This window comes from Schistocerca piceifrons, chromosome 5 (genome assembly GCF_021461385.2).
Source record: "Schistocerca piceifrons isolate TAMUIC-IGC-003096 chromosome 5, iqSchPice1.1, whole genome shotgun sequence".
In the NCBI taxonomy this organism is placed as follows: domain Eukaryota; kingdom Metazoa; phylum Arthropoda; class Insecta; order Orthoptera; family Acrididae; genus Schistocerca; species Schistocerca piceifrons.
In genome coordinates, this window is record NC_060142.1 from 187980391 (window position 1) to 188003362 (window position 22972).

Below are 22972 nucleotides of genomic sequence, written 5' to 3' on the forward strand. Positions count from 1 at the left end.
CAGGATGGAAGGGGGGGGAAGGGAGCCCGGGAAAAGGACTGAGGGAGGGAGGGGGAGTGGGAATCATAGTTGATAGAAGGTATTAATGGAGGGAGAGAGGGCATCATGCAGGAGTGGTAGTTGATGGAACCCACCTTGGGAAAGGAGATGAAGGGTGTAGAGGTGGATGGTATGGGGGACACAACGGTGAAGGATTGGCAGTGGGCAGAGGTTGAGAGGAGCAAGCAGAGGATGAAGGGGATGAAGTCGGCAGGAAGTGTAGAGGATCCAGACATATTTGAGGAAAAGGAGCAGATGGGGGAAATAGGTCATAGAGGATCTGCGTGGAGGACGGGAGGCATATACGGAAGGCGAGGCAGAGTGCACGGCGCTCGAGGATGTGAACGGACTTATGGAATCTGTGGCGGGGTGGATATCCAGGTGGGACTGGCATAACAGAGGATGGGATGGATTAAGGATTTGTAGGTGTGGAGGATGGTACAGGAGTTCAACTCCCATGTCTGGCCATAGAGGAGTTTAAGGAGACAGAGGCAGTTGTGGGCTTTGGATTGGATAGAGTGGAGATGAGAGATCCAGGTTCAGGTGATGGTCGACACTGCAAGATTTTTTTTTCGTTTATTGTGTTTCAATGCTCATCTGGGGCAGGCTAGCAGCAGCACATGTGCTACTCTTCAGCTGAAAGACAGTAATTATACAAAGAACACATTTAAAACAACAGAATGGAGTAAACATGGCATACATAGATATAAAAAAATGGGGAACAGTATGGAAGAGAACAGACAAAACAGAGGACAACTCTAAAATGGAGATAAAACAGTAAACAAGTAGTGCACACAAAGAAAAAACCACGTACTGGGACAATTAAAGAACACGAAGCAAAGTATGACTGGACCATAAGAGTATCGATGGGTGGCGTAGCACATAACAATCACTGACAGTAACGCTGTGTACAAGACCAGCACACAATTAAAATTACAGCTCTTGACACACGGGAGAACAGCACCAATCACAACACTGACGTATCACATTCGTGACTATGAGCATACTGAGAGGATCTGCCAGGGTCATAGAGATGAGGGAGTAGGAAGAAGGGAGAGAGGGCAGGAGAGGGGGGGAGAAGGGAAGAAGGGAGGGAGGGGAGGACAGGGGGGAGACAGACAGGGTGCACGCAAGAGAATCAAGGAAGGAAGGACGTGGGAGAGAAGCAGTCAAGGAGGGGGTGCAGGGACTCAGGGAGGGAAGGAGGAGAATGCACTCTGGGAGAAGGAGGGGAGAAGAAAAAGGGGGCCCTGGGCAGGGAGGGAACACGGTCAGGTTACAGTTGGAAGGAAGGTGGATATCACAGTGAAGTCCAACAACTGGAAGGGGGAGGCACTGGAAATTACCCTGATGAAGGAGATGGAGGGTGTGGAGGTGGAGGGATACAGCGAAAGAGGTGCGGCAACGGTCGGGGTTCGAGAGGAATGAGGAAACCAGGGGATGGGGGATCAAGCCTGTGGATAGTTTAAAGGATGCGGAGATGTTAGAGGAAAAACAGGAGGTGGGGCAAGGGGAGGAGGTCATACAGGACTCGTGTGGAGGAAGGAAGGCGAATACGGAAGGCAAGGTGGAGCACATGGCGTTCGAGGATTTGGAGGCCTTGTAAAAGTGTGGAGGAGGGGAGGCAGGGAGATCCAGGCAACACTAGCGTAACAGATAAGACGGATGAGGGATTTGTAGGTGTGGAAGATGGTGGATGGATGCAATCGCCATGTCTGGCCAGACATGAGTTTCAGGAGGCAGAGGTGGGAAGGGGCTTTCTGCTGGATAGTCAGGAGGTGAGGGGTCCAGGTGAGGTGATGGTCGAGGGTGACGCCAGAGTATTACAGGGTGGGGGTGAGTTGGATGGGACATTGAATGGCCAGGTAGAAATCGTGGAGACGGAAGGAGCGGATGGTGCGGCCTACGATGATTGCCTGGGTTTTGAAGGGGTTGAGACGAAGGGGCCACTGGTTACACCAAGTGGTTAACTGGTGAACGTGGGTTTGGAGGGTGCGTTGGGACCGTTGAAGGGTAGGATAGAGAGCAAGAAAGGCGGTATCATCAGCATATTAGAGGAGGTGGACTACACACTGCAAGTTCCCGGCGTCGGCTTTATAGCAAAAATTGGCGCGGAAGCGCATGCGCATTGGCGGCAATCACAGGAGCGTCCTCCATCGAAATCCGCGCCCTCTGGAAATACCGTTCGTCTGTGGCGCCTAGGCACATGCGAAACGATGAAAACTACATGGCCGCCCTCTGTCGGAACGCGTGCTCGTGTCGCTAAAATCAAACGTCAGATGTCGCCAGACGTGTCATTATGAATAAACTGTCTTCTCTCAGAAGAAGTTAAAGATGTCACCGGGTCCCAAGCTTTGTCCAATTGAAAACCTCGGTAACGATTTATAAGCTCCACAGATCCTTTAATCCTAAAAAGTTCTCGCTGTGGCCAAGATTTTCGTGGCAGAAAAATACATGGCGTGTCCTACGGTAATACAATGCTCAGCTATGGCCGACTTACTGGACTGCGAAAGGCGAGTGTGATGTTCATGTTCAACGCACCTTTGATGCAGTGTGCGTGTCGTCTGAGCGATGTATGCTTTGCCACTCTGGCAAGGAATTTTGTAGATCCCGGCTTTCCACAGACCCAGATCGTCTTTTACCGAACCGAGAAGGGCACTAATCTTCGCCGGTGGTCGGATGATTACTTTAGGTTTCCTTAGGATCCTGCCTACTTTTGATGAAACGTTGCCGCCGTATGGAAGGAATACCCTGGACTTGAACAGCTCCTTATCTTCGTGATGCTGTGGGTAGTTACGTTTCTTCCTTCTTAGCGCTGTGTTAATGTGATGAGGAGAGTAACCATTACCTCTGAACGCCGACTGTAGATGTTCCAGATCCTTTTTAAGGCTGTCTCCGTGACAGTTCTTCTTGACCATAGGGCTGCACTACAAAAGTGTCATCTATATATCACCGGAAGATTCTCGGTTTCAGTTCTACCAAATCAAGTGCCCTTTCTTCAAATTCTTCCATAAAATGTTTGCTACCAAAGGTCTTCCCCACTCCTTTCTCTTGTCTGCCCTTCTCCCCCCTTTTTCTGAGTCCTCTCCCTCCATCGGCACCCCTCTTTCCCCCCTCCTTCATCTGTCCGGGTCCTGTCTCCCCCGCCCCACCCATACCCATATGCCTTTGTACTCTATAGAGCAGTGTTTTCCATGAGTGTTCAGCGATGGTGAGAAAGGACTGCCGATGGCACACCATCAGTCTGCTCAAAATATTCGTTGTTAAATAAAAAGTAGGTTGAGGAAAGGACATGATGGAGAAGAGCTGTTATATCGGCCGTGAACTTATTGCTGATGAGCGACAAAGAGTCCTTAAGAGCAACCTTAGTGAAAAGTAAGATGACATCGAAACTCACAAGTGAGTTCCACTGACTTGAAGTGACTTCAATCTATTGATAAAGCCAGCCGAGTTGCGAATATGATGCGTGGACTTCCCCACAAAAGGCCTCAGTACAGAGGCGAGATGTATCGCCAAATAATACGTGAGGGCGTCGATATTACTGACGATCGGCCGTAACGGAAGCTCTTTTTTATGGATCTGGGTTGCACAGAACTGTGAGGCCATTTCTTGTGGAATAGAAGAAGAATTCAGCAGTGCTGATGTTTTTCTTTCCATTTTCGCTGTGGGGTCTTTGTCAGTCTTCCGATACCTTGGTTCACACAGCAACCTATAAACCTTCTATTCATAAACCCCACGTGGCAAGGCACTGTGGCGTTTCCCTTACCCGCTGGTAAGACCACCGTGTGAGGATCTTCTCGTGGCTTCCGTAGTGCAGCCCTTTCCATGGTAGATACATTAATGTGACACGCTAAGTTAAATTGCAAAAAAAATTTTCGCAAACTTAGAAGAAATAACACTGGTAAGAAACATCTCGTTAGTTATAGTTTTTGGAACTAATTTTTCTTTCCCAGCTGGTAGTTCAGAGGAATTTTCAGTCGCAAAAGCAGTCACAAGTATAAAAATTTGTTGATGACGACAACTAGCTAAGTGCTTGTTGTATACAATTCATGATTGTCAGTTTAATATCTGACACTATCAAACCGGCGTCGAGACCGATGACTCAATTATTCGCTGTTTTGAGAGATAGTCTGCTACAGTTTCCGTGACCGGTCATGATGGCACTCACTCAATCGAGTAGTACTTCTTCTTTCTGCTCCTACGCTGCTGCATTTCATTCGCCATAAAATATTAGTGGTGAGAGTGTTTCCTATACACTAGTTATCAAGAAAACATAGACTCCTTATTATTCTGCTCATTTAAGAAACGTCTGTCTACCCACTAATGCATCTGTTTTTTAGTACATCTCTCTGTCTCGCAGGGTGGAATGGACGAAATGCCTTCTATTAATACGAGCTGTCATTAACAGTGATACAGGTGAACGTGGAAGAGGATATTTTTGTTATTTACCGATAGCACTGTCGTATCAGTTCAATTCGAGAGGTGTTCAATAAGTAATGCAACACCTTTTTTCCCAAAAGCAGTTTCGTTTGACACAAGTTACCAATACACTATATTATTACCCACTCTTTTGGCCACAAACTCTATTTTTCAATGCGGTGACCTATCGCTACCTTATTGGGAGGGGGGGGGGGGGGCTGTATGTCCGGAAGGAACCACTGTACTGGCCGACGTCGAAGCCAACGTCTTGAATGAACGGTAACCTCCCGATCACCCACGAACTGTTTCCAACGGATTGCTTCTTTCATTGGGCCAGATAGGTGGATGTAGGAAGGTGCGATATTTGGGCTGTAGGGTTGGTGAGGAAGAACAGTCCAGTTAAATTTTCTGAGCTCCTATTGGGTGCGCAGACGTTTGTGAGGCCTTGCATTTTCATGTAGAAAGAGAAGTTCGTTCGCAGTTTTGTGGCGACGAACATAGTGAAGTCGTTTCTTCAGTTTCATGAGGGTTGCACTTCAGATTTGATTGTTGCACCATGAGGGTGGGCATGAAACAGAATAACCCCTTCATAAGACCGCCACCATGATTTTACCGGATGAGCGTGAAGCTTTGAACTTTTTCTCCGGTGAGGTGGTCCGGTGCCACTCCGTTGATTAACGTTTTGTTTCCGGCTCGAAGTAGTGAACCCATGTTTAATCGCCTGTGGTGATATTCAACAACAGTTACTACCCTCAGCCTCATAATGCGCAAGCAACTCCTCACTGACGGTTCTTCGTTGCTCTTTGTGGTCTTCTATTAGGCGGCGGGGAACCCACTGGGCACACACCTTTGAGTACCCCAGCTGGTGAACGAGTGTGTCAGCACTTCTAACAGAGACGTCCAGTTGAGAAGCGAGGTATTCGACTGTGACCTGTTGATCACCCCGAATGAGAGTGTCTGCGCGTTCCAACACTGCAGGAGCCTCAGCTGTGCGCGGCCGGTCGGCACGCGGGAGATCGGACACGTTTGCGCGACCTTGTTGCGATGATGACAGACGCCTCGCCCAACGACTTACCGTGCTTTCGTTCACGGTCAGGTCTCTGTAGACATTCTGCAATGGCCTATGAATATCTGCGATACTCTGATTTTCCGCAGAAAGAAACTCTATGACAGCTCTCTGCTTGGAACGCATGTCCATTACAGATGCCATTTTGAAGTCTACGAATAGCGCCACCACCTATCGGTACTTAATGAAACTATATTATTTGAAGCAGGAATATTTTACTACGTCCCACAACAAATTCTGCATTTTTTAACCGAAACTGTCCGATAAAATTACGGTGCATTACATATTGAACGCCCCTCGTTCCTTACCAAATAAGCTAATACGCCTGTACCGCATAACTGGGTTGCATGTTCAGTACTTGTAAAAATACAACCTCTGAAAGTGGCAACATCACTCTATGTAGCGAAAACAGCAAAATTTTCAGATATTAAATCTAGGACCAACGGACAGAAATAATGAGTCGTCTTCTCGTGTAGAAATTGTGGAAAGTCTACCAAATAATTGAAAACTGAACGATATAGCATTATCGGGACTCGAATCCAGGATAATGAGATGTAAGTTCCTATGTCTGAAGATCTGTGTGCTATTTTCACTTTATGCAGTGCCAAAAACTGAGGAAACTGAATAAAATTCCAAAGTCAGGACTAGAAGTTACAGCATCCTCTGCTCTTTTCGCAGTGTTTAAACATTTCAGCTATATTTACTTGGTTTAGTTTTCCCTTTGTATACAGAGGCCTACATTAAATATTTTTGTAATCGACCGCGAAGGTTTCTTGCAACTGCTGAACTTGGATTGGACTTCATCTGGCGTCGTCTCTGTCTTCGGAAAAGTGGAAACAACTGCACACGCAGAGACTAAATAAATTCTCTTCTTTACACTTCGTAGATGACAATATCTAAAAAATTATGTGTACTGATATATGCGTTGGAGGCGTAAAACAATACTGATGTACCACCTGACTTGAGGTTGAAGACCGGAGGGATGTGGACGAGAGGTGAGTGGGGAGTGCTGGGTAATGGTCAGACGCCGCAGGTGAAAGGAAGTCAAACCACTGTTAGGAATTTATCCAGGTTCTGTGTTTCAAAAATGCTATCATCTCCCTGTACAACACGAACATGTAGAGACTAAACTTGCGCGAGCACATAGGAATTCACGGACCTGACATGACACAGCTAGCCGGTTCTTTCAGATGACTATGAGATTACCGAAAAGTATATTCTAAGTTTTGCGTGAATCTATATACAAATTACTACGAAGGAGATTTTTAATATATTTCATAGTGGCTCTTCTATCATTCGTGGCTAAGCAGCGAGTATCTGTAAATTCCCTGCATATATTTGCGTTAACCGAGCTGTGTCATCACTATCAGTACGATTATTTTCTCAAGTATGTGACTATGTAACTGTCTCACTGAATACGGTACGTACACTTGGTGGTAAATGTTCAACGGAATTTGGATGGTTGTTGCTCAGTCGGATTGTTGTTTAAAGGGACTGAACTGCTAAGGTCGTCAGTCCCTTTTTTCATAAACACACCCGTCTGCATTCGCCAGCCACTCTAAAAGATACTAAAACCTCTAGCCTAAAAGTATAGGCTGTTGTCCAGGCCATCACAAAACTAAGTCGAACAGACAATACAGAGAGGGGGAGCAAGAGTTGAAAATGCAGGTAAGGTAACTGTGTGGGGGCTAAGGCCAGGCACCCACCCTCTCGAAAAAAGCTTAAAGGTAGGTCAGCCTTTGAGGCATTGTCACCTAACACCATAGCTATTCCGTCAGGAATCTTAATGGCTCGCCTCAGGGCGGCTAGATTGGGACAGTACAACAAGATATGGACTTCTGTTAATCGAGAACGGCAGTGACACTGAGGTGGGTCTACGCAATGGAGGAGATTACCGCGAGCCAGCCGAGTATGGCCAATGCACAGTTGGCAATGCAAAAAGGACTGCATGCGAGTGGCTCGCATGGATGCCTCCACACATTTGTTGTCCCCTTTATAGCACGTAACTTATTTTGCGTAGTTCGGGTGCGCCATTTGATACTCCAGATCCTAAAAACGTTCTGGTGAAGTACCGATCGGAGGTCAGTTTCCAGTGGGCCAGTCACCAGAGTCGGTTTACTGGTAGCGACTTTGGCCAGACTGTCAGCAAGTTCATTTCCTGGGATTACGACATGAGCTGAGGGTCCAGATGAAGGCCACCAGACCTCCACATTGTTTGAGGGCATCAACAGACTCCTGGATAGTCATTACCAAAGGAGAGTGAGGGTAGCACTGGTCAAAAGCTTGTACGCTGTTTGAGGAACCAGTACAGCTGAGGAAATACTCACTGGTGCAGGAGTGGATATGCTCAAGAGTGGGAGAAATAGGTACTAATTCTGCAATGAAAACACTCCAGCCACCCAGCAATGACTGCTATTCAGTACGTCCAGCGTGAGCAGAAAGCGAAGTCGTCATGACCATCTACAATCAAGACATTAGTGTAGACCATCTGCGACCCTGAAACGTGCCAAAAAAGAGAAAAATTGGCGATGGAGGACCTCAGGGTGAACTGAGTCTTTTGGGTCATGTGACAGGTCCAGGACCATGGAGGAGAACCTGAGTGCACCCAGAGTAAGGGCGGCAGAGGCAAAAGCTGGGGTTCAGAAAGAAGGGACTCAACATGGACTGCTATCGTAATTGCTGACCTGGGCCGCCATTGTGGGAGGTGGATTACCCTGTTTGGGAAGAGGAGGCTGTAATTCGGATCCTCAGGTGAACTATGGACATGTGTGGCATAATTAACAAACAGCTGTTGACGCCCGATCCGCAATGGAGGGTTCCCAGCCTCCACAAAAAGGCTGTTCACAGGGCTTGTTCAGAAAGCTCTTGGCGCATTGGATCCAGTATCCACAATGCTGAGGGCGAGGCTGAATCATATGCCAGACTCCCATAATCAAGACAGAACTGTATCAGAGCTCCAGAAGAGTAGACCGATCTTCACCCCAAATAGCGTTACGCAGGCATCGAAGAGTGTTAAGACACTGTCAGCACTTCTGCTTAAGCTGACAGAGATGGGGAAGCCAAGTTAGCTGGGCGTCGAAAACCAGCCCTAAAACGCGATAAGTCTCCACTACGTTGAGTAGTAGGTCCTAGAGGTAGAGTTCTGGATGTGTGTGGACTGTATGATGATGACAGAAGTGCATGGTGAAGTGTTGGCAGAAGAGCCAACACCGTGTTGCTAGAGGAGGCCCCAAATGCACGCTTTTAAGCTCACGTAGATTGGCGTGAGGTCTGGAACAAGGTAAAGTAATTATCCTATAAAGAAAAGAACGTAGTTCTTGGAATACTTAACTTTAATCCACAATTGTAGAACATCTCTCTTGACTGTACATGCTTTAAGATAAATATCAAATGCTATGGCGCCTTGCTAGGTCGTAGCAAATGACGTAGCTGAAGGCTATGCTAACTATCGTCTCGGCAAATGAGAGCGTATTGGTCAGTGTAGCTTCGCTAGCAAAGTCGGCTGTACAACTGGGGCGAGTGCTAGTAAGGCTCTCTAGACCTGCCGTGTGGTGGCGCTCGGTCTGCAATCACTGACAGTGGCGACACGCGGGTCCGGCGTATACTAATGGACCGCGGCCGATTTAAAGGCTACCACCTAGCAAGTGTGGCGTCTGGCGGTGACATCACACATGGCGCAAGTCATGATGGCTGAAAACTGAAAGCCGTGGATGAGGGTCCATGATTGCACCTTTTGTATGGCTCCCCGCTATCAGCATTCAGCAACACCAATGCTAGAGGAGCAAAGCTGAATGCAGAAATTATCAGCATATAGGGAAGGCAATACTGAGGGTCCCAAAGCTGCTGCTAGACCGTTAAAGTGAGGAACACTCAATACAGAGCCTTGTAGGACTCCATTTTCTTGGATATGGGCTGTTCTGTGGGAAGCACTGACTGCAACTCGGGAAATATGGAGCGAAACAAAATTCTGTATGAAGATTGGAAGCAGGCACTAGAGATCTTACTTGTAATGAAGCGAGGATGTGATGTTGTGATATAAGCCTTTTGTAATTCAAAAAAAGACAGCAATACGGTGTTAGCGTCGGGCAAAGGCTGTATGAATGGCAACCTGTTGGTTTATCAAAATATCAGTGGTAGAGCAGCCTGGTCGGAAGGCATATCAGGGGCCCTGGGATGGAATCAGAATACCCCGAGACTCAAGGAACCAACATAGTTGTTGGCTTACCATGCGTCCAAACAACTTACCCAGAACATTGGTGAGACTAATGGGGCAGTAGCTGTCCATCTCTAGGGATTTGTTACCGGTGTTTCGGCACTGGGACGATGATACTTTCCCGCCATTGAAGAGGGAACTAACCTTCACTCCAGATGCGGTTGAAGATGACAAGGATGTGACGCTGGTAGTCCAATAAGAGATGTTTAAGCATTTGATAGTGAAAACGGTCTGGTCCTGGGGCTGTGTCAGCGAAATGGGCAAGGGCACTGACGAAATCCCACTCACTGAATGTACGAGGGTAAGTCAATTATTATCCTCAATTTAGTTATGTTTTTGTTAATTTTGGTAGTACTATCGTTTTACGTTGATGACGCATGCTTTGTTTATTTGTTGTTATATTTTTGCAATTTTCAAGCTGCTAGGTTAGTTTCGTTATCGTTGCCGTGTTGTTAATCATGGCTGCTCTGCTGTCTATTTGCACCAAAGCAGACCAATGTTCAGTGATCAGCTTTTTGTGGTCGGAAGGCGTATCAGGCGCCGAAATTCATCTAAGACTTTTGGTACAGAACGGGAACAGCGTTTTGCCACAACAGAGTGTCTATGAATGGATTGAAAACTTCAGTAATGGTCGCACAAGTTTTACGCACGATGAAGGAGCCGGACGACTACAAATGAAGAAACCATTGAGCGTTCGAGTGAAATGATTATCTTAGACAGACGATTAACTATTGACGAAGTGGCACATCGTCTGCAAATTAGTCATGGTTCTGGCTACGAAATCATCCACAACAGACTTGGGTTTCATAAAGTTTGTGCAAGATGGGTCGCAAAACAACTCACACAGTTGCATAAACAAACGCGATTGGACATCTGTAAAAAAAACATTTGAACATTTGGATCGCTATGGTAACGAAGGAGACAAATTCGTAGACAGGATCATTACTGGTGACGAAACATGGAACCATCATTACGAGCCGGAGAGTAAACTGCAGAGTATGGAATGGAAACATCAAAATTCACCGCGCAGGTAAAAATTCAAGACCCAACTGTCCGCAGGAAAACTGATGCTTACGGTTTTTCCGGACGCACAAGATCCAGTACTGGAACATTATGGGGAAAGTGGCACAATAATAAACAATGTACGTTACAGTGAGATGCTTACTGTCAGGCTAAAGCCTGCGATTCGAAGCAAACGCCAATGATTGCTGTCAAAATGTGTTGTGTTGTTGCACGACAATGCCCGTCCGCATACTGCTGCTCACACTGCTGAAACGCTGCAGAAACTCTAAGTACTGGATCATCCTCCATATAGTCACGATCTTGCCACTTCTATCTATCGCTTGTTTGGTCCATTCAAACAGGCATCAAGGGGCCGTCGATTTGCCTTGGACGAAGCAGTGAAAGAAGCCGTGCATTCCTGGCTTGCAGCTCAAACGAGAACCTTCTTTCATGAGGGCATCAGGAAGCTTGTACAGCGATGGACCAAGTGCGTTGAAACGCAAAGAGAGTATGTCGAAAAATGATGTTCTTGTAAGTTTCCTATTTGATTAGAATAAAATTTTATAACTACTTTGCGGATAGTAATTGAATCACCCTCGTAGTATTGTATGGCTCAAGGTGACAAGTAGAGAGATAAGCGCTTTTGTTCCACCCAATGGTTTAGGATACGAAAGGAAGGCTGATAAGCCCCAGATGCAGAAGTTTGAGAATAATATGCAGCAAAATGTCAGACGATTGCGCCTGGATCGGTATAGATAGGTCCATTCGTGGAAATCGCAAGTACACCTGTAGGTGTCTGCAATTCATAAAGATATCTGACCTTTGTCCAAACCTTAGAATGAGAGGTACGTGATCCGAATGTTGAAATGTACCGTTCCCAGAACTCCTGCTTTCATCTTTTCATTAGCTGGTGGGCCCAGGCATGGAGTTGTTTAAAGGCAGTGAGGTGCTCCATCTATGGGGCCACTTATGACATTGGTGAGTCCACCTACAATCTCTAATAACCTTGACGTTTTCTGTCGACCGCCACGGCACTGTCTTCTCCTTGGGATACCCTGAGGAACAAGGGATGATCAATTCGGCAGCTGAAACAATGATCATAGTTGTGTTTTGGATCACCACATCTATGTTGCCATGCGGTGGAGATCGAATAGTAGTAGGCGAGGTAAAATCATCCGAGTCAGCCTTGTAAAGAGCTCATCTGGGCAGGTATCTATGGCAGTGACGCTGGTGTAGGGGCAGGATGATACGGACGTGATCACTACCACACAGAATATGTGGTAGAAAGCCAGGGCTGCAGACTGAAAAATCAGTGAGCAAGTAGGTGCCCTGTGCCCCCCTGAAATGTATGGGAGTACCAGTATTAAAAAAAAAAAAAAAAAACAAAGATCGAGCTGCATCAGTGGATTTTCGACATCTTTGCCACGGCCAGTGCTCATGCTTCCACCCCACAGAGGGTTATGGGTATTGAAATCACCCAGAATTAGGAATGGTGTTGTGGTGGTTCTTTTTTACGTATGTGTATTGTTGGCATTTGTTATGTAAAGTTGGAGTCAGTATTATTCTGCCTGCTTCACAACTGACAAATTATGTAGGTTGTTAACTCTGTTATGGTACTTCTCGCAGTTAGTTTGCCCAACAATCTGTTTTTAAATCGAAAGACAGTACCAGTACTCAATGTTGTTGATCTGCAGCTGCATAGCTTTTGTCGAATCGCAATGCTGAGAAGATTCTCGCAATGTCTGTTAACTGAGTCTCAAGCGAATGTTCTGAAATCACGTTAAATGCATATAGTTCGATACTAGAAAAAGTGACTGCCCTTATTGATCTTACTTCAAGAGAAATACCCTACATTTACATTTATTTTTATTTATTTGTCAAAATCAGCAAATTTAAAATATTTATTACGACTCTGGGCTGTTATCATTTAGAACAATGGGGTTGACCTCTGCGCCAATGTTCCCCCATTAAATTTGCAAAAATTATATATGTCACTCACTTCACGAATATAGCAGTTGTTACAGTAAAACATTAGCGATACTTTTAAGTAATATTTGATTATATTTAGACTAAATATTAAATGAAACTTACAAGTTTTCGTGCCTCGTCACAAAATGGCTTCTTACACAACCAAGAAACGAAAGGGAAGTGTGTGCGATCCTGTATAGAAAGGAACAGAGATTACAATAACAATCACAGATCATATTAGTCAATTATATAGGCTTTTCGATTTTTCTACGATAATATTTACTTCGTCAGTATTGTTAAATTTGCGAAATTCTTCAATATTATTTTTTCACGTTACGTGGCGTACCGCTACAGTGTGGGGAGCTGAGAAACCAGTGCAGCCAATACATTTTACAGTACATCACCATCTGGGGGAAGATAGATGTTGCGGATGGTAATCTCCTGCATTGCCCTTCCACTGACAGCCACAACCTCTAAAGTTATTTGGAGAGTCACAGATTCGCTACATAGAGAGTCAAGGGCATAGATACATTCTCCACCGACACCTTGTCATAGTCAGAATGGTTCTTGTAATATCCCCAATAGCCATGAAAGTCGGGGATCTGCATTGCTGGAAACCAAGTTTCTTGAAGCACAGTGCAGAAAGCAGATGAGTTGCTGTAGTTCAGCCAGGTGGTGGAAAACGGCGCAATTACACTGAAGGATTAAGCTTTCGTCTACTGGGATGGCATAAAGAGTCTGAGAAGGCAGTTTACGCCCCAGGATCATCGCCTGCCACCCGTTGATTGTTTTTTATGTCTATGTCCATTGATTCTGAAGATCTGGGTCCTCATGGTGCACTAGGATCTCCACCTCATCCTCTGAATTGGAACCTGCAGGAAATGGTGGTATGGGGGCCAATGGGATACCATTTTTCTTTATGGTTTTCTTTTTTATTTCCTCTCTCTTCTCTTTCGGTTTCCCTGGCTGGGACGGCTTCTCTGAGTTCGTCTCAGAAACCGATGATCATGAAGCATTATGACCAGCAGCTTGTGGCTCCTTCGTCCACTGACTGGTGTCAAGTTTCATAGCAGCAGAAGCCTTGAAAGGCAGTTTTCCGGAGAACTCCTCCCTTGTGAGAGGAGCCAGAGGAGGCTGTCGCTTCTCCAGCTGAGGTGTGAGGACCAACGTCTCCGATGGCTTGGGGGTGGGGGGAGGGAGGGGGGAGGTCATTGCTCACAAAGTAGACGTTATGGGAGCAATTGGGAGGAGGAGTGCCCCCAGCAATTAAGGGGACAGGCATAGTTTGGCGGCTCTGAGGGCCTACTATACAAGGCATAGCCAGCTGGGTTACCGCCACCAGAGAGAGTATATGACGATATCGTGCATACAGGGTTTAGGTGATCATATTTATCTTGTGCCTCTGCAGGTCTGGCTGTAGAGGGTCTTATAGTCCATTACTTTCCTTTCATGTTGAAAACTGGTGCAGTCTAGTGAACAGGAGTAATCTTTTCAGGCAGCGAATCTCCCTCAAAGGCCAAGATGAGGGCGCCAGTAGCAACTCTGTTGTCCTTATGGCCGCTATAGACACACTGGACAAAGTGTGAACCCCGTCACTACAGTGAACACATCTCGCCATCAGACACCAAGAGGAGATCTCTGTGGAACATAATCCCATGAACAATGTTTAAGCTGCTATGGTGGGTGAAGCCAACTGGGACATGAACCAGCTTATCAAAGGCCAGCAATGCCCATGATTGGGCAGGGGATACTGTTTCTTATCAGGGCTGACCCATTCTGTATTTTGGACATTCCCACGCTTCGCTGAACCTGTCCTCTATGAGAAACAGAGCTAAAAAGGATTCCCATCAGATCTTGTGCAAAGTAAGTATTGCAGTGAATATGTTGCCCTTGATCTTCAACCCTGCATTCCTCCCATGGCGTAGCCAGAGATGGAACGATTGGGTGTCATATGTGTCAGTATTATATTGGCTTTTTTTCACGTAGAGACTGCTGGGGCCATTCAACAATCAGTGTTGGAAAACTTCATCCCCTTCTTTGTAGGCCATCCACCCTGATGCCACCTATTCTGATCAGGGGTTTCTCACAGGCGCCACGCAGCCACAGCAGAGGCAATGTGGAAGAATGGCTATTGTTGGGGAGTCCTGATGCCTCAGGTAGATGGGCATCTACTCCTTGGCGTACTTGGAGACTTTTCACCTCAACCGTCAGCAGTGCGATCCCTGTGTTATCAGAGAGCTAAAACCAAGAGGGTATATGATGACCGCGCGTTCCCCCTCCCCCTTTCCCCCTCCCCTACATCAGACTGGCTAAATTATGCACCCCATAACCTGTCCTTGTCCGAAAGTCTCATTACACGATGGGTTCCTGATGCCCCATATAAGGCGTCCTTCCCCAAATGTCCCGCATTTGTTTACAATTTTGAAAGATGGAGGTCAAACACTGAAAGGGGACCATAATATGTTAAAGCGAAATGTAGGAGATTTCTTTTAGTCGCCTCTTACCACAGGCAGCAATACCTCTGGGCTATTCTAATCTCTGAACTGTCAGGGGGAAACAGAACTCTGAGTAATATCGAAGAGCGGTAAGAAATTGCTTTTTATTCTTGGGCTCTCCCCTTCCCTTTCCATTGCAGCTTGAAATCGTTCCATGTAAAATTGTGCTGTGTGAAATGTGGATTCGGTAGGTTGTGGGGGAAAAGGGCCTTCAAAATAGTAAAATCCAGAAAAAGAACTGGTAGTTTAACTCAATTACCTTAACTGAATGCTTTCTCATTACACAATTCATTGGTCGTGTGACTATCTTGTCCTGGCAGAGGTTCCCTACAGCTGCGTGGCTCAATCACGACGTTATCGACATTGTGGATTTAGTTTGATTTGTTATCAACCTCTGTAGTAAATATAAGAGGGAGAAAATCACCTTGGTTGGAGGGGGTTGGGTTACAGAAGTGGTAAATCTCGTGTAGTTGGCTGGAATGGTTTGCTGAAGTAGCAAGTTATTATCCTTCCTTTAATCACTTTATAGTTCTAACAAACCCATCTACTAAGTGAGGTGTCAGAACGTCAGATGCTTTCTATAATTGTTAGAAAGGATGGCTATCAGAGATGGGTGTTTGACTATCAGTTTCATTACTACCTGCCACTTGGCCTAACTTATCAATCACCCCACTGAACTACTTCACTAGTGCTCATAGGTCACTTTGCCTACCGCACGGGAAACAAGTACCAAGCAGTAACTTCCGCTATTCCAACTCTTTGAGTCAAAGACAGACAGTTCTGTACTAATACAATCACTATTGTAAAATACTATTTATTCTGCAGTCACTGTGTGCCCATCTGAGTCCATCGCCGTCTTCTCGTAATTGAAGTGTTTACTGATCCACCAGGTGCTGCTGCAATACTGACTTTACTCACTGCTACATGATTCTCTTGTATCGTTCTTAACTGTCTCTTGCTGCACAAAGCCCTTTTCACTCTCTTTCTGGACTATTCCCTTGGACCCTTCCCTCGACATTATACCTCTAAATCGTATTAGGGATACTTCCATTATGCGCACTGGAATGTTTCCTGTTATTCCGTCGACCTCGACCATCGGTGCCGTTGTCAAGATATCAGGTGTACTACTTGCTGACGTGTTTGAGCAGCCTCGAAGAAGCAGACAGCGTCCAGCTGCTTCGGGAAGCTTTATCTGCCACCGATAACCTGTTGACTTCCTCTGTCTCGCAGGCGGGCCATCTACCATAGGCTATCTACCCTACGAAATCTGTCTCACTTCCCTCGTTATGACCTGACATTAAAATTTATTAAATTTTTCTAAGGTCACTAAATTGTAACAGGTAACTACTACTCTAACCAAAGATTCCCAATAATTCGAAGCGAGAACTAGAATCTTCGTTTGTTCAAAGATAATCTCGTATATTTATTAGATTGTTGGCGACCACTGCTGACCTTAGAATTCTTGCACTTAAGATGAAGTTAGTGCTGAACACAACGGTTGTCAATAATCGGTATCTACCACCCCATATTCCTGCTGCCACATTCACAAGAAAAATTATAAAGCCCTACCACTTTCGATCGAAATTACCTTTAACAGTTCGCAACAATTCTTTAATTTTCCTGGATGGCTGGAAAATCGGTCTGTTTCTTTTGTATAAAACTCGATCTAGAATAACAGTTTATGATCACTCACATTGTCGTGACACAGAGACCGGTGAAACAACAGGAGAATTTAAAACGTAACTCTGTTGCAGAGTTTTAAACGATATCAAAGAAATATCTCCATGCTGTCCGTAAGTTCTAGTACTTCAGTACACGGTAGACATTCCGTTAACTTTATGACAGATTAATATGTTTTGCGCCCCACAGCTAAGAGTTTAAATAGGAAGACATGACCAGCGAGAAACGACAATACGACTTGGTTATTCGACGACAAGTTCCGATGTCATTTTCATCTTCGGGCTGCTTGCTAGAGCGAGCCATTGTCATCATTTTCCATGAAGTATTAACCATTCTAAGCAACTTTAAATGTACCTGCGAAACTGGCATAAACCTATAATAACCATGGAGTTTGTAAACTTTAAAATAAACATCTTAGGCACTGAACACTTGTATGGTGCAGCGTACATACGGATGTGTACCCTGTATGGCACCATGCAGTGACTGCAACTTGGGACAAAATAGAAATTCATAGAAGCGTTTATGACCACTTTCTTGGATGATTTTTGTTTTGTTTTTGTTTTCTGACAGATGCACATGATAACAAACATTCGCATAAGAGAGCGATCAGTACGTTTTTAAAACAGTGTAAACCATAAGTTCTAAATACTGTACTGTCGACGAAACTACCTATCGGATTTCAGAGAGTAAACAGATCTCGTTACAAGTAGGTTAAAATTTTAAGTCCCTGTTGCGTATGAGAGGGCCAGCCATTGTGCAGTGACGTTAGTTCAATTGCTCAGACGGCGCAGTAGAAATCTGATCGTTGTGCTTTGGAATTAAGTATTTATTTATTTTCAGTTTTCCACCAAACGCTAGTATAGCTGCAAAGACTCGTGTTTCTAGGGAAAGGAACAATAACAGTAACGACAAAAAGTGTGGTATATTCTTTATCAGGTACAATCGAGGTATGACAAGACGTCGTGATGAAATGAACGTTTATTTACCTGTACATTAATGCTTATATCATAGGGGGGCGGTGACGGGCTATACGTGCTTTGAGTAATACAAACAGTATTGGATGCGTATGAATGTACGGATAAATAAAATAAATGTTCATTTCATCACAATTCCTTATTATAATCTACACTACATATGCACGTATCACAGTGACTCAAACCGGGCATACCTGCTTTCAGTAACGTATGGTCATTGTTATTGTTTTTCCGAAGAAACACGATTCGTAGTACCAACACAAGTATTTGGAGGAAGATTAGGAAAACAAGGATGAAGAGACCAAGGGAGCACAGGAGACATAATGTCAACTTTCACTTCTACATGTATCTACATCTATACTCTTCCAGCTACTGTGAAGTGAATGGCAAAAAAATAATTCGCACAGTACCAGTTATTAGCGCTTCTTCTCAAGTCATTAAACTACGGCGTGCGGGAAGAATGATTATTTAAATGTATCTATGCACGCTGTAATTAATCTGCTCTTCTCCTCCCGATTCCTATGGGTGCGGTACGTCGAAGTTTGATGTACCGTATATTCGGAGACTCATCATTTATAGCCGGTTCCTGAAGCGTTATGAATGGATTTTCTCGGGATAGTTTACGTCTAGAGCCTGTCAGACCAGTTTCTTTATCGGTAGGTTGAAAAATGGCTCTGAGCACTATGGGACTTAACATCTGTGGTCATCAGTCCCCTAGAACTTAGAACTACTTAAACCTAACTAACCTAAGGACATCACACACATCCATGCCCGAGGCAGGATTCGAGCCTGCGACCGTAGCAGTCGCGCGGTTCCGGACTGAGCATCTAGAACCGCTAGACCACCGCGGCCGGCTCTTTGAGACTCTTCCATGGGTCAAACAAACCTCTCACTATTCGTGTTGCTCTTCTCTGTATATATTCAATATCCTCTAGTAGAGGTCCCACATGTTTGAACGATATTCTAAGCCGCATGAGCGATCTATAAGCACTTTATAAACTGATTGCATTTCCGCAGTTTTCTGCCAATAAACCGAAGTCACCCACCTGCTTTACCCATGAGTGGGCCTGCGTGATCATTCCATTTCATATCCCTACAAAGCGCTAAACCCATGTATTTACGGAAGTTGACCTATTCCATCTGTGACACATTGATATTACTTTACCTTTCTGAACATTTTAAGCAAGTTGCCAATCTCCACACCACTTTAAAGTCTTATCAAGATCTGACTGAATACTTGTGCAGCTGCTTTCAGCCAGTGCTTTATTATAGATAACTGCATCATCTGAAAAATCCAAGGGATTACTATTAATATTGTCTGCAAGTTCATTAAGATACATCATGAGCATCAAAGCTCCCAAAACATTTCACTGGGGCACGCCTGAAATTACTTCTACATCTGTCGAAGACTCTCCGTAAAAGATAACTTTCTGTGCCCTTCTTACCAAAAAGTCCTTAACCCAATCACAAATTCCGCTTGATACCCCATACGATCGTACTTTTCATAATAATCGTAGATGTGGTACTGAGTCAAATGCTCATCGGAAATCGAGAAATAGTGCATCTACCAGTATGTCCACCTTGTCTGGTTGTGCTAGACGTCACTCCGCGACGACATGCAACTTCTATTTCTCGAAAACATCTAAGATGCACACAGAACTAGAATAGCATTTGTTACATCTACATATGTACCACTAGCACACAAAATCTGGGACACAAAAACAGGAAGAAAATTCTTAATCATTACATTTTTCTTATGAACAAAATCGGTACTCTGCTACAATCGTGCTCATAAGTACTGTGTTTTCATGAAAAGTGATAAGGTTGGCAACAAATATTTTGCAAGAAGGCCTTAGTGGATATAAAAACAACGCGCATGAAAGGTTTAAATATGAGTAAACACACGCATAATAAAAATTGTATGCTTTGCGTTTCTTAAGAAAAGTAATGAAATTTGAAAACGTGAAATGGGTCAAGGTGTAGGCTCCTTAGTGTTTTGCTACTTAATATACCTAACTAGCCCGCAACTTCATGCAAATTATTTACATTTACTGTGTATTGAGATATATATATACATGTGTCCTACATATTACTAACCACTCGTAGGGTAATTCTACTTACTGAATGGACTGAGTACGTCGGCGGACGCTGTGCGTACGCCTGCCCCTCGTGAGTCTTTTTCTTCACTATAAAAGAATGTAAGAAACGAAATTGGGGGGGGGGGGGGGGCTGCGCGAAGGGTTGTCGCCGCCATGAAAGCGGAGTGCGGGACCACCTTGCACAGAGTACTCATATTCTAGTTCAGAGTTAGGATTGTGCTTACTACCACAGCCCCTTTATTTCAGTTACAGGAAACCATTAATATTTCGCAAAATAACAGGAAAACTTTTACTTACAGCTTTTATGATTAGGATATATTGTATATGTTGGTAACACTGCTGGTTTCCATAATCTGTAAATGATCACCTTTGCTCCTGTTTAGTATTGCTTCATTGAAGTGTTTTGGTTACGACGTTCGGAAAATTTGTTGCCTAAGTGATGCAGATACTTTTTTGGTGTGGATGCTGTGTGTCTACATCCACATCTACATACATACTCCGCAATCTACCATACGGTGCGTGGCGGAGGGTATCTCGTACCACAACTAGTATCTTCTCTCCCTGTTCCACTCCCAAACAGAACGAGGGAAAAATGACTGCCTATATGCCCCAAATAGCGTGATACGTTTAAACAGTTGATTGATATATAAAATGACTAGTAAGAGGAAGCTTGGAGATGAAGCAATGATCCACAATAACCTTTATTCTTCGAGACTATTCTGAGGCATAATTTAATATGACATTTCATTTGAAATCCCCCACAAAGCTGTATCTTTCAGAATGTAGGTACAAATATGTCTAAGTTCATGAAGTACTGCACAATTTTTTTGTAGCTGCAATTGTCTGTATCTCTCTAAGAGACCTACACTTTATTGCAGTGTCAACCGAATTACGGAGGCATAAATGTTATTAGGAAAAATATTCTAAGCGTTTAAGTTAAAGATATAGTAATACAGCATTTGTTGTGGGTAATATACGGTGTGATTCAGTTGCCCCTTTGTGTGGTTTAGTGCAACCTGCAACACCTTGGAAATCACGCACGGGATTTTCATATTCTGCCGTTCGGTACGAGCAATCTGTTATTCCTACACAATAAATAAACAGGACTTTTTTCTAGGAAATTTAATGTAGTTGAATTTTGTACAGGGGTACATTTTCGCTGGAGAGCACTGTTTTCCGAGTTATTGGAGAAAAACACGTTCTGAGGTCGCTTTTGAGCGTATTCCTCGAATTACTGGAAAACTATGGCCTCCACCGAAAATGTGTTCCCTGTACAAAATTTAACTACATTAAATTTCCTACAATAACGTCCTGTTCATTTTTTATGTAGGACTAACTTTTATGCACACCGAGTGAGAGGATGGTTTTTGAAAGCCTTTCAGGTTGCGTAATAAAAATGGCTCTGAGCACTATGGGACTTAACATCTATGGTCATCAGTCCCCTAGAACTTAAAACTACTTAAACCTAACTAACCTAAGGACAGCACACAACACCCAGCCATCACGAGGCAGAGAAAATCCCTGACCCCGCCGGGAATCGAACCCGGGAACCCGGGCGTGGGAAGCGAGAACGCTACCGCACGACCACGAGATGCGGGCTCAGCTTGCGTCATAGGGGCAGCTGAATCACACTATACAACGTGCGGAATTGGTGTGATATCCATCATATCAGAAATCTGGTAAACATATCATCCCCGTATGTGTATTATGGGATTAAATGGTACCTGAGTTTGAGAAAACATTTTAGAAAATTTTGTGCATAATTTTGTCAGTTTTTTATAAACATCGATACGTCCTAAATTAATCAAAATACTTCAAAACAGTTTAGAAAATATTCTGCATTGTTTGCGATGTACTACAAAACTGAAAAACAGTACATGAGAGAAACAGGTGCTGATCTTCACGTAATACAGATTTGAAAAAGCCACTGCTACGGATAATAACACCCATAAAAATCGGAACAAACATCGAAAATCATCCGGCAACACTGCTTGTAAGTAACTTCCACCATACACTGGGGGTTGTTCTGCTGGGTACGGTGATGGTCGGTGCGGTGTCCGTAGTAACGGAGGCGTGCGCAGGTGCGCATTTGCAGAAGGCGAGGTTGTGCGTCCACCAGCCGCCACCTGCGGCACGTGTCCGCCGCTGACGTAGCCGCGGCCGCTGTTGCGGTTTGGTCGCAGCTGATGAACTGCGGGACACGTGCAGCGCGTGGCCAGCACTCCTAAACCCGAGGCCGTCTGCAGTTAGCGGTGCCCACCATGTGCTGGATCACCACGTCGCAGTTGCTGTACCAAGCTCACAGAACAAAAAAATTAGCCACCCTCCAGAGGAGCGCAATGAACGTTTGGGAGTTCTGTAGATAACGTGGAACTGGCTCTACATCTACATGGTTACTCTGCAATTCACACTTAAGTGCCTGGCAGAGGGTTCATCAAACCATTTTCATACTACTTCTCTACCATTCCACTCTCGAATGGCGTGTGGGAAAAAAGAACTCCTAAATCTTTCCGCTCGAGCTCTGATTTCTCTTATTTGATGATCATTTCTGTAGTGTTGGCAGAAGAGCCAACACTGTGTTGCTAGAGGAGGCCGAAATGCACGCGTTTAATTACACGCTGACTGGCGTGAGGTCTGGAACAGTTAAGGGAATTAATAGTAGCAAATAAAGTACGTAGTTGATATAATACTTAACTTTAATCCACAATTGTAGAACATCGCTCTTGATGATACATGCTTCACATAATAAATATCAATTGAATACGGCGCCTTGCTAGGTCGTAGCAAAAGACGTAGCTGAAGGCTATGCTAACTATCGTCTCGGCAAATGAGAGCGTATTTGTCAGTGATCCATCTCTGGCTAAGTCGGCTGTACAACTGGGGCGAGTGCTAGTAAGTCTCTCTAGACCTGCCGTGTGGCAGCGCTCGGTCTGCAATCACTGACAGTGGCGACACGCGGGTCCGGCGTATACTAATGGACCGCGGTCGATTTAAAGGCTACCACCTAGCAAGTGTGG